This window comes from Protopterus annectens, chromosome 7.part1 (assembly GCF_019279795.1).
Source record: "Protopterus annectens isolate FY-2018-M chromosome 7.part1, PAN1.0, whole genome shotgun sequence".
Classification (NCBI taxonomy): Eukaryota; Metazoa; Chordata; order Ceratodontiformes; family Protopteridae; genus Protopterus; species Protopterus annectens.
In genome coordinates this window covers 294,317,845-294,330,447 of record NC_056740.1, presented here as the reverse complement: position 1 = coordinate 294,330,447, position 12,603 = coordinate 294,317,845, and positions in this window count along the sequence as shown.

The following is a 12,603-nucleotide window of genomic DNA, read 5'->3' as shown; positions in this document are numbered from 1 at the left end:
CATTCTAAATATACAGTCCTTGCAGCTAGGAGTTGCAATGTTAACCAGTCTAATTTATTTCATATATAATTTACTGAACTGCATTTGCATTGCTGCTAATGTAATGTCCCTTAAAATTGTTGACAAGGAATTAAGGCTCTTAAAAGATTTTGCTCTTTTAAGTACTTGGCACACTACATCTTAATACCGATGAAAGAAGATAGAGTCCAGGAAGTCTTTTCATATCAAACGCCAAATAGGTACATAAGTATACTTAGCATTTCTATATGATAAAAAATATATTATCAAATTCAGTATTGAATGGCTAACTTCTTTGGCATGTTTGTGTTGCTATGTGTTGGCAGGTACCATTTATGATGTCAGGAAATTTTTGGTAAAACAATAACAATAATTAGAAAAAAGATAATAAATGTTATTCTGGATTTGGATATGAGTGATGTCAATGAAATGTTTGTAGGTAATAACTGTATGTAACTAACAAAAACATGACTGCAATATGACACTACAAGGCAACTTTTAGAAGAGGAGTGCTTTTATTTTTCTAGATGCACTGAGACTTCTTCAGAACAAAATACAATTTGAATGACCGATCTTAAATAGCAAAGATCGGGTCTATATTATATTATTGAAGAGGCATTACAGCAAATGCCTCTTCATTGACTCTAAAAGAGCGAACCGTGAATTACGGGAATGACCAAATCAGCAATTTTTTCCTATCACTGATCCGTCCATAAACAAAATATCACTAAAAATAACTCAAAGTGGGGGGGGGCTTTGCCCCCACCCCCCCTAACTAAATATGCCAAGTTCGAGATCATACTACAGTGGGGAAAGGGGCAAATTTACACTGATGGCCAAGCTTTTTTCCCCTAGGAAAAAAATTGCTGATTTGGCCATTCGCGTAATTCACAGGTCACTCTTTAATTGTTCACTCTTTAATGGTCAATGAAGAGGCATTTGTGTAATAATATAATATAGACCCACAAAGATCAACATTTAACCTCTCAAAATTCACCAATCACATTTCAGTTCAATAAAATGTGTTTAAAACACCTGCGTAAACAAGCACACAAAACAAGAACCTAAAACAAATAGACAAACAAACAAACAAATCAATAAACTAATTAATTCAAATGATTGGGAAGGAATTTCTGAGATAAAGTTTATGGAGAAGGAATACTCCTATAAAAGTGGGTTTATCTTCAAAACACCTTTTATGCTTACTGACAAAAAGATGTGCTAATTTTGTGTTGTGAATGTTAAAAGAAAAGTCTAAATGTCTAAAAAGGCCAACTTTGACAATCTGGCTAGGTCACTGTTAAAAATATTTGATTTGTTATACTACATGCGGTAATTGGAATTATGCCAATATGCATTGAAAAGGTATTTTTTATATAAATACTCAAATAAAATCAAGTATTGTCTTTATCATGGGAAAACTTCAATGTCCAAAAACTGTGTGCTTTCCTCAGCTGTAGAAGTGAGTAACAAGAATTACAAAAAACAAACAAAAACTAGCTGCAAATATGTAATCATTTAAGTTAAGAAATGAAAACAATACTGAAAGTTAAGGTTGTACATGCAGTTTATTAAACCATACCAGTTTAAGTGCTTTCAGTCTTACAAGAAATAACTTTATCAGGTTCTAATGAAGTTCTTTGTAATAACAAAAACACTCAGGGTTAGTAGATTTATTTAAATAAATCTATATCTTTAACTGTCAGTGAAACAAACTATCACTAGTGTTTAGACCAAGCATACACTGACTGAACCTCTCCTCTGTCCAGAAAAGTTATCAATATAATGGTCAAAATATACAAACTTAAACAAATGCAAGTCATACAAAACAAGCGAAAGCCATGGGGGATAAAAAAAGCAAGCAGCACAATACAATTAGAGCAATATGGATCAACAGAGATTAGACATGCATGATTGCTGGCAAAGTATAGTCATACTAGGGATAGTGTTGTGTAATGAAACTTAGCAACAGTGATAATGACATTAACCATGCTGCTGAAACAACTGCACTATGATTGATCATACATCTCAAGGGAATGGCCAGGCAGTTGGTGTGACCAACACTGTGTATGTTCATAGGTGCACTGAAGCACCTCATAGCTGCAACACACTCAGCACAGTAAAGTGCCCAGCCATTTTAACATATAAACAAGGAGAAAATGGGGAAGTAGGACAGACAGATATGGGGAAAGGCAAGAAGAGGATTTTAAAGAAGCACAACAAGAAGGGAAGATTTGTATTGTGGAAAAGGACGGGTATGCTTTTGTGAAAACAGTGCTCATTTTTGTTAAGAAGAAAGTGTGAGAAAGTAGCAATGGGAGAGTGTGGACAGACAAATATATAACACAGATAAAGAGGCAACAATAGGGAGACGAGGATTGATAGAGGGTGCACAACTTTTGCTGGGCAGAAAAAGAAGGGGATTACAATGATTGTGGATAAGGAGGAGTGAGAAGGGCCTAGCAGTCCCAACCAGAGGGGGACTTACCCCAGAAGAGTGTCACCTCTGTTAATGACATCATGGGAGATTGCCAGCATAGGTGGCCGCATGGATGGGACTGGATTGCCTTTCAACAACTATCGGCTATACAAAAAAGTGATACAGAATGACAACAATGTAAGCATCCAGTCACTCTCCTCAGTTCTTACCAGCCACCGCATTTTGGGCCATGTGACTGAGGAAGTCCTATCTGCCTGAGATATGGCTTGCCTCACCCCTACAAAAGCTATTCAACGTCAGCCTCAAAATAAGCTTTATGGCAAATGTTATTTATTTATTTATTTATTTATTTATTTCCACTTGTTTACTGGGAAAGTCAGACTGGGCCAAAGCAGGCCCATTTTCAGTGGAGGCCCAGGGAGAAAAGCACCACAGATGCAATGCTTTAATAGTACATAGGACAATATGAGTGTTACCAAAAGTTAGCAAAATGCAACTAAAATATGAAATGTTAACAGTACTGAATTCAGATACAATTGTAGAGGTACAATAGATAGTATAGAACTTAAAATTGACATTTATAAGAACATAAATTTACATTTGAGTGAATACAACAATCAAGAAACATAAGTTAAACTTGGTTTGGTGATGTCTAGTAGGTAAATGGGAAAAATAAAAAGAAAGAACGGGAGAAGGGTAAGAAGTGGAGTGGAGAGGTCAGCCGAATTTAACTCTGGAAATTAGAGGGAGACAACAAGGAGAAATGAGGAAAAATAAAATGGAAGTAGGAAAGGGAAGAGCACAGGTGGTAGGAAAGAGCTGATATACTATAAAGGCAGGACAGCAGCAATCATTATTTTGCACAGGTGTGAGCCTTCAATGGACCCAAGTAATTATATATCCATAAGCCTGACTGTCTCATCTGTAAGGTTATGGAAAGGATCATTATGGAATTGATATATAAGGATATAGGCAGCCTATAGACTCTTGACCCAACCTACGTAGTTCTGATTCATCAAGGGCAGTTCTTGCTTCCTTAACCGCTTCTACTTCTTTAAAAAAGTTATTGAAGTAATGGATGAAGGCAAAACAATAGTCACTGCATATCTAGACCTCACCAAGTCAGGTAATATGGATAAACTCTTGCAGATAAATATCAAACCCTATGTAAATTGATTGTTAGAAAATTGGTTCACAGACAGAGCTCAGGAAGTTAGCATAGGTGGATATACATCCTCCAAAAAACTTGTCACCAATGGTGTACCCCAGGGTTCAGTAGTTGGGTCTCTCTTCTTGGGCATTTACTTCTCAGAGGTCAAAGCTAATGTTAAAGGTTTGTGACTGACTAGTTTTGTAGATGCCTGCAAACTTGGTGCCATGATAAACACCCCATAGGAAACCAAGATCCTCCAAAAAGACCTGTCCCAAGCAAATAGCTGGTATCAAAACCATGGAGTAAAACTAAATGCCAAGAAGTGTAATCATGATTCCCCTTGTAACTATCACATTAACAACACACCTGTGAAAACTGATCCCTTAGTTAGGGATCTGGGAACCTATATCAACAATGAGCTGCCCTTAAATCCCCAAATACGTACTGCTGTAAGGAAGCCCTTTTCCATTCCACAGCTATATCTAAAGGCATTGCGTGCAGTTCCAGGGATGTAATCTTTCCACTGTGCTTGGTGGCCATTAGGCTGATAAATTAATATATTGCCCTTTTCAGTATGTACTTGTCCAAACACTTGTCATAACTGGAATGGCCACAACACTTTCTCACTGAAAGATTATGGCCTAAATCCTATGCAAACCATCTCAAAATCTTTTCCCTCTTCTCAGTATAATATTGGCTACTGACACTTGATCTCTGACTTGTATAAAAAAGCTTCAACAGACTGTATTCTGCCAGAGCAAGTCCAATGGTATCATAGGTTCATAGGTTTATAGGTGTGTACTAGGCTAATGGCCCTGGAGCCTTTACAAGCCTAGCCCATAGGATTATCCTGGCATTGTGCCAACCGACCTAAGTTCCCAGTGCCTCTGTTGAGTAGAGCCACTGGAGTGATCCCTGGGGTGAATTTTCTATTTCCCATCCACTCATCAAGATTTGTCTTGAAGAGGGCCAGTGAAGTGCATTGTTTGACATGTATGGGAACTCTATTCCATAGCATGGCCAGTCTCTGGGTTATGAACCTGACCGTCCAGCACATTCTGTTGATTGTGGCAATGAGGTTGAGGTCTCTTGAGCATGTGGTGTGGAGGGATTGGGATTTCTTTAGATGTAGCATTTCTAACAGAGCTGGGTCAGACATGGCTTTGTAAGGCAAGCAGAGATCACCTCTAAGTAGGCGGTATGAAACAGAGGATAGCTGGAGTTTTTTGAGTCTGTCCATTTAGGACAAGTGTTTAAGGCCTAGGATCCTCTTTGTGAGGTACCTTTGCAGCCTCACTAGTTGCTGCAGGTGTCTAGTGAGGAATATGCCAAATGGGGCAATATACTTAATGACTGGCCTAATGAGAGAAGAGTAGAGGAAGATAATGACCTCTTTCTTCCTGGATGCAAAACACTTAGTAATGAGATGTGCCACATAGAAGGACTTTCTGAGAGGGTGGGAGGATGGCTTAATGGTTAAGGTGTTTACCTTACAGATGCAAGGTGCAGGGTTTGATTCTCATATGGGGTAATTGGCTAGGTCTGAAATGGCTCACAAGGGCAGTTAGTCTAGTTCTAAGCTATGAACCTTTGAACCTGACCACAGTGGCAATGTGGTGGTCAAAAGAGAGGTTCCTGTCAACCTGTGTTAAATATCAAATTTCAGTATTTCGAGACTATAAAGCTGAAACACCAAAAAGACAAACACCAAAACTGCGAAACCCAAATCCGCTACCATTAAAGCACACACACACAAACACAACTACACCTACCTCCGCACAACACACACAAACACTTACTGTAAGCAGGGGGGCAAACCCCCCTGCACCCCCATGTGGGGAGCTGTTCCCCCTACACCCCCCTACTTATATATACACTAACTCCGAGGTTGCACTAAACACCAACACACACAAAACCCACCAACATACATTCCACACACCCCTCGCACAAACACACATCACACAAATACAAACACCACCTCTCAACACTGACACACTCACACTTTCACCTACATACCCTAACCCACACCTAAATCTCCCCGACACACTCACAAACACAAAAACCCTCCCCAAGACCCTTAAAAACGCCACACTTATCTAATGCTATGTCAGTACCATGGGTTCATTTCTGGGTTCGATATTCTGCAGTTTCGTGCATCTGCAGATTCAACACTTTGGTCTCACAATACTGAAATTTGACATTTCAGTATTTCGAGATTCCAAAGTGTTTCCGATGACAACACATTTTTTGACATTGAGCTTAAGGCCATGGTTCTGACACCAGTCATTGGTCTCAGTGAGGCCTTTCTGTAGGATGTCAACATCACTTGGGGAGTTAATAATGGCTTCCAACTTGCAATCTTCTGCAAACTTTGTCAGCCAGAGTCCCTTCATGTTGGTCTGGACTTCTGAGAAGTAGATACCAAACAGGAGAGGATCCAGGACCAATCCCTGTTGGACTCCACTCATGACTGGTCAGAAGTCTGACTTGGAGTCAGCTATTTTCACACTGTGGGTTCTATCTGTGAGCCAGTTTGCAACCCACCTAGTGATATAGGGGTTGATGCGTAGCATAGTGAGTTTTTCTGATTCCTGAGTGGGGAATAGTATCAAAGGCCTTGGCCAGATCAAGGTAGGCTGCATGAATCAACTTGCCTTCATCCAAAACTCTGGTGACCGACTCAAAGAAGTTGACCAAGTTGAGCAGACATGACCCTTCACAAAACCAAACTGTGTGGGATCCAGAGTTTGGAGAGTCTCTATATCCTTGTTTATTAGGTCCATGATGATGCATTCCATAGCTTTGCATATCAGACTCATCAGGCTAATGGGACAATAGTTCCCAGGGTCTGTAGTCGCTCCTCCTTTGTGGAGAGGGATGACTGTAGCAGTGCACCATTCAGTAGGGATAAAGCCTGAGATAAGGCTGTGATTGAACAGGGCACACAGGTGAGGTGCCAGTTCACTCTGTAGTTCATGTAGAACACAGCCAGGGATCTTGTCAGGTCACATGGAAGCTGTATTCTTGGCCTTGGACAGTGCTGTTTTAACCTGTGCAGCAGTAATAATAGGTGCCTGGCACTCTACTGGCATTGTGATTGGTCCTTTGGGGGGAGAGAGAGGGGTAAAGTTGGCACTGAATCTGTCGGCAAGTATATTGGCAATATCTGTTTGCTTGGTACAGGAGTTACAATTGTGCAGTAGCTCAGAGCAAATCTTACTATTGCCATGGAGGTTCTTTACATAACTATAGAAGGCCTTGTGGTTGTCTTTACTATCTGCTGCAATTCTGTTTTCATAGCTAGCTTTAGAGGATTTGATGAGGGAACTCAACTTTTTGTTGAGGTTGATAAGGGAGTTTTTCCATTCTTGGGACTTCACTTTATTCAACATCAGTTTTCTCCTTCTGTTATAGAATTTGTTTATGGCAGGGGACCACCAGATTGACTTCCTTTTTTTGGAGGAGAGCATCTTGGTTCTATTGAGTATGGCAAGATCCATGCATCTGTGTATGCGTCCGTACAGTGCATTGGTGTATGATTTGGTGGTCATGCAACTATTCTCCATTTGCATGGGTGCCGTGAAGTTAGCCACCTCTGTTTTTAGATGCCCAAAGTTAGCTTTGGAGAAATTTTTCATGGTGGTTACCCTTGGGGGGGGGGTGGATTTCCAAGGGGATTAGTTTGTGGTCGGATCTAACCAGGGAGGAGTTGACTATTGGTGTAGAGGAATGTTCTCCCATGTTAGTAATGATCAGGTCAAGGATGTTGCTACCTCTAGTGGGGGTAAGAACGAGCTGGTCCAGGGCATTGAAATTAATGAATTCCAGGAAACGTTGGACTAGTGTATTGATACATGATTAGTTTTCCCAGTTAATTTTGAGGTAGTTGAAGTCATCCAGTATGAGAGTGTTAGGTTGGAACCTAATATTCTCCAGCATGTTTTGGAATGTGGAGTGTGAGTCTTGGGACATGGTATGACCTGAATCGCTGTCTTACCCAATGTTAGCTGCACGTGAAGTATCTCTGGTGCATTATGTCGGGCTACCAGTCTGGAGGTGTGCACATCCTTTATGAATATGGAAACACCACTGCCTTTGGAGCTTCGGTCCAAGTTCTGGGGCTGAAAAGTGTGGAATGAGATATAACCAGGTAGTGCAGGGATTCTTTCTGCTGCCTTGAACCTGGTCTCTGTTACAGCACAAATGTCAATGTCCTCCATTTTAAGGACTGCTTCGAGTGAGTGCATTTTGAGATTTAGACTTCTAGTGTCCATAAACATATGCTCAATGGGTATCAGTATTTTTTGCAAAATAAATGGAACATGTTGGAGAGAGAGGTTTGTATAACAGAGAATACTGCTTCTATGGAACTGTCTTCTACTTCACATAAAATAAAGTTCTTACTCTGTTCAAACATAATCTATATGACCATTTGGATGACCACAAATTCTTCTCCAGTTTAGCACCCTTGTCTCTAATAAATAGGGAAACATGTAATTGTCTCAGTGTATCTTACTAAGCCTGTAAGGATAGGCTTCCTATCAACAGCTAACAAGTACCTATAAACATATGAACCTCTAAGGGAATTGGAATTTAATTTGACAACACAGAGTGGGCTATTATAATCTCATCAGTGGTACCCTTATCATGAATTATGGGCAGGAAGTGGCTTTATAAAAAGCAAGATCACATCAGCATGTCTTCTATGTTCAGGCATTGAATTAAAAGTTCAGTGAACAGCTAATCAGTGAATGGTAAACACCGAACATGAAAATTATCGAACAAGCTTATCTTCAAAAATAATACCATCAAATGGCCAGAGCTGGCCAACATCATGAACGGCCTTCATAAAAACACCTTGTCAACTGATATACACCAAAATGTGGGGGCTACACCCCCACAACCCCCTAACTATATATACCAACTCAAAGATTGCACTAGAGTGGGGAGTAAGGCAAATTAATAAAACATTTTTTTTAGCTTACCTTACATAATGTGGTACTTCCTGGTTGTTGGCCAGCTATGGTCATTCAATGGTATTATTTTTGAAGATATACTTCATCTGTAATTTCCATGTTTGGTGTTTAATGTTTGCTGATTAGCCATTTACTTAGATTTTAATCCAGTGGATAAACATAGACCTGTCTGCCTCCATGAGGATATTCAGGGTTAGGAAAAAAAATATCATAATTAGTTATTTTGGTGTTTGCAGGTTTGGATTGTGTAGAACTTTATGCTAAAGAAAAAGTACCTTTTTCAGTTTTTGCCCATAGTAGACCTATAACACAAATAACTCTATCTGTGAGATGCGCAAATATTTACCAGCTAAAACTGTTCACTCACTCTCTGTGGGACCCCCCTCCAGACAGTCTGAAAAAACGCTTGCTGCATGTACACTCCTTGTCTGTTACAGGATCAACATTTCCAAGCATAAGGAGTGAACACCCCACAAAATAAGTAATCTCTGAATGGCCACCCACTTTTTGTGGGACCCACCCCTTCAGACAAACTGAAAAACCACTTGCTGCATGTTCACTTCTCATCTGTTACAGGATCAGCATTACCAAGCATAAGGAGCAAACACCCCACAAAATAAGTAATCTCCAAATGTTCACCCACTCTCTGCAGGACCCCCCTTCAGACAATCTGAAAAAACACTTGCTGTGTGTTCACTCCTCGTCTGTTATGGGATCAACATTTTCAAGTATAAGGAGTGAACACCCCCACAAAATAAGTAATCTCCGAATGATCACCCACTGTCTGTGGGGCCCCTCCTCAGATGGTCTGAAAAAACCCTTGCTGCATGTACACTACTCATCTATTACAGGATCAACATTTCCAAGCATAAGGAGTGAACAACCCACAAAATAAGTAATCTCCAAATGGTCAGCCACTCTCTATGAGGGCCCCCTCCTTCAGACAGTCTGAAAAACCACTTGCTGTGTGTTCACTCTTAGTCTGTTACAGGATCAACATTGCCAAGCATAAGGAGTGAACACTCCATGAAATAAGTAATGTAGGTGTTAACCTACTTTTTTTCTACTTGTTAGCATCTAGTTTTATTGATTGTCGTGGTTATCAGTTGTAAGTGGTGTGCACACTCACAGGGATAAATGTCCATATTCCTTTCTCCCTATACCTACATTTTCTCTTTTTCTGCCACTAGGTGGCAGCAAAACACCTTTAAAACTTAGCTGCATAACTAGGTAAGACTTGCAAGCTGTTTAGCACGGCATACATACAATAAAAATAAATAGGCTGCGGTGGTGGTGCTGCGGTAGCATTGTCGCCTCACAGTAAAACGTTGTCCTGTTTGATTCTCAGCTAAAGCGTCTTCTGTGTGGAGACATGCGTGAATGGGCGTACCTTCTTTGAAGATTGTGCATCAGGGCTGGCAACTCGGTACGTAAAAATCTACTGCCAATCATTAGCGGACCGGAGTTCCATTGTGGCGACCCCTAACCAGGAAAAGCCGAAAGATACAACAACATACAATAAAAATAAATATCAAAACAAAGAAAAACGATCGCATATACAATCCCTACAGCTAAAATAGCCTGCAGTGGGTTGCTGTACGCGCTGAAAACCCTATAATTATTCAAAGTCACGGAATTGCTTTACTTACCTGGCTGCTAGTCCATAGTGATAACTTTTGTTGTCTCACCCCTCACAGCTGGGGTAGGCTCTGCCTGCTCCATTCACCCTCATTCTGCTCGGGCTCACTCCGCTCCCCTACCCTACTACCATTCCCACCCACCCCCAACTCAACAAACTTATAGCTAACTATGCAACACCCATACTCCTAAACCATCCAATCACACACCAACTATCTGTTCCACACCCTTAATATCCAGCACAACCACTCAACCAATTAAAGTTCAGATATAGATCCACACCCACTACTACCCCCCCCCTTACTATGCCCAAACTTGATGTAACTCCTCCCCAACCTGATCTTATATATCTTCAAGCACTATTACTAATCATACTCATGTCCACTGTGTACTCCTTGTATTCATTATTTTAGTATTTATTTTTTTATTTAACATTTATTAACCAGGTCCGACTTGGAACAAAGCCAATTTTCAATGGAGGCCCAGGGAGAAACACTCCATACACATGTCTTTGTTACATGGGAGGAAACCCGAGCATCCAGAGGAAACCCACACAAACACAGGGAGTACATGCAGACTCCACACAGAAGGTGCCCCAGCCGAGAAATGAACTGGAGAACCTCGTCCTGTGAGGCAACAATACTACCACTGCACCACTGTGCCATATTTATTATTCTCTCCCTAGCAACCCGCTTCACTTTATACCAACATAACCTCAACACCCTAATCTAAATAGTAAATTTTCAATTCCACCATACCAACCCAAATTCTAGTACATATCTCTTCCACAGTCTACAGTCACTCAAACTTAGAGCTAACGCCATTTAAAATTCCACATTACTCTACAAAATTACACTTTTCCATACAATATAACCTATCTATCTCTAAATACCTTCGGACTATCATGCACATTGCTTCTCAACTATTACTTGGTGGCGACATTCAACCAAATCTTGGTTCCTCAACTAACCCCAATATCAACATAAACCTGGCTAAATTTAAACTAAACTCCCTTAAAAGAACTGCTGACCTATTAATTATTAACATCAATATTTGAAGTATACTTAACAAAATCGACAAACTCCATGCAGCACTATCCCTTTATGGGCCTGATATTGTACTCCTGACTGAAACATGGCTTAAGCCACGTATCAAAGGCAATGATTGACTTACCCCAGGCTATAAGCTTCTCAGAAAAGACTACACATCACAAAGAGGAGGTGGTGTGGCCCTTCTTTTCAAAAATAAGCTTACAGTTGACCTTTTAAACATAAGCATCCCTACTTTCAACAATGCCAAAACCCTTTTCGCAAAGGTAAAAATCAACCCACGAAAACAACTGAACATACTAGGTTCATACATCCCTCCTGGTGACAATATTAACTCACTGGAATCCATTATCCATTGGGCATCCGATTCCCTTCCCCATAAAACACTCATTTTAGGTGACTTTAACATAGACTGGGCTTCAATAAACACACCGCTCCCCACTACTCACATAAACCTACATGGTTTCACTCAAATTATACATACCCCAACTAGAATAGATACAGTTACCAAAAAAGAATCAACTTTAGACTGAATCCTCACTAATCACCCATCCTTGACACAATACTCTAGCACCTTACCTGACAGTCTAAGTGATCACCTCCCTACTTTTGTGTTACAACAACAAATGAAACCCACAAAAAATAATTCCCTCAAACATATATGTTACACACAAAAAATTACAGCAGATGACTTCATAACAGCACTAAACCACTGCAACTGGTCCCCCTCTCAGTCCTCCCCCTTGATAAGACAGTAGACCACTTTAACTCCACCTTTCTCAACATACTAAACCAACTTGCCCCCCCCATAGAATAATTTCAACAAAGTCCAACTCTGCCCCCTGGCTCACCAAAAGTATCCAGCTTCTACTAAAACAAAAACACTTGGCATAATAACAAAACTAACACCAACAGGCAATTATTCTCTGAACTAAGAAATAAAGCAAAAATAAATAAATAAATAAAAATGGATAAGAAAACCCATTACTCCAATATACACACTAAACATAACTCCAACCCTCAAAAATTCTGGGTAGCCATAAATACAATTCTCTATCCCAGAAAGACAGGTACCCCACCTCCAAACATTGACATAGCCACTAACAATATTACAACACAATTCAATGAATATTTTACTAGCTCCATCTTAAAACTGTCCACAAACACTTCTCCCACAGCCCTTCCAGATTTGCTAAACTCCCAGCTTACCAAAACTGTTTCTCCCTCCAACCAGTCCAAGCCAGCACAATCTTCAGATACCTGAGCAAACTAAGACCCACTACCGTAGCAGCTAATAAACTCCAGCAGAATGCCTCAAGACTGCAGCCA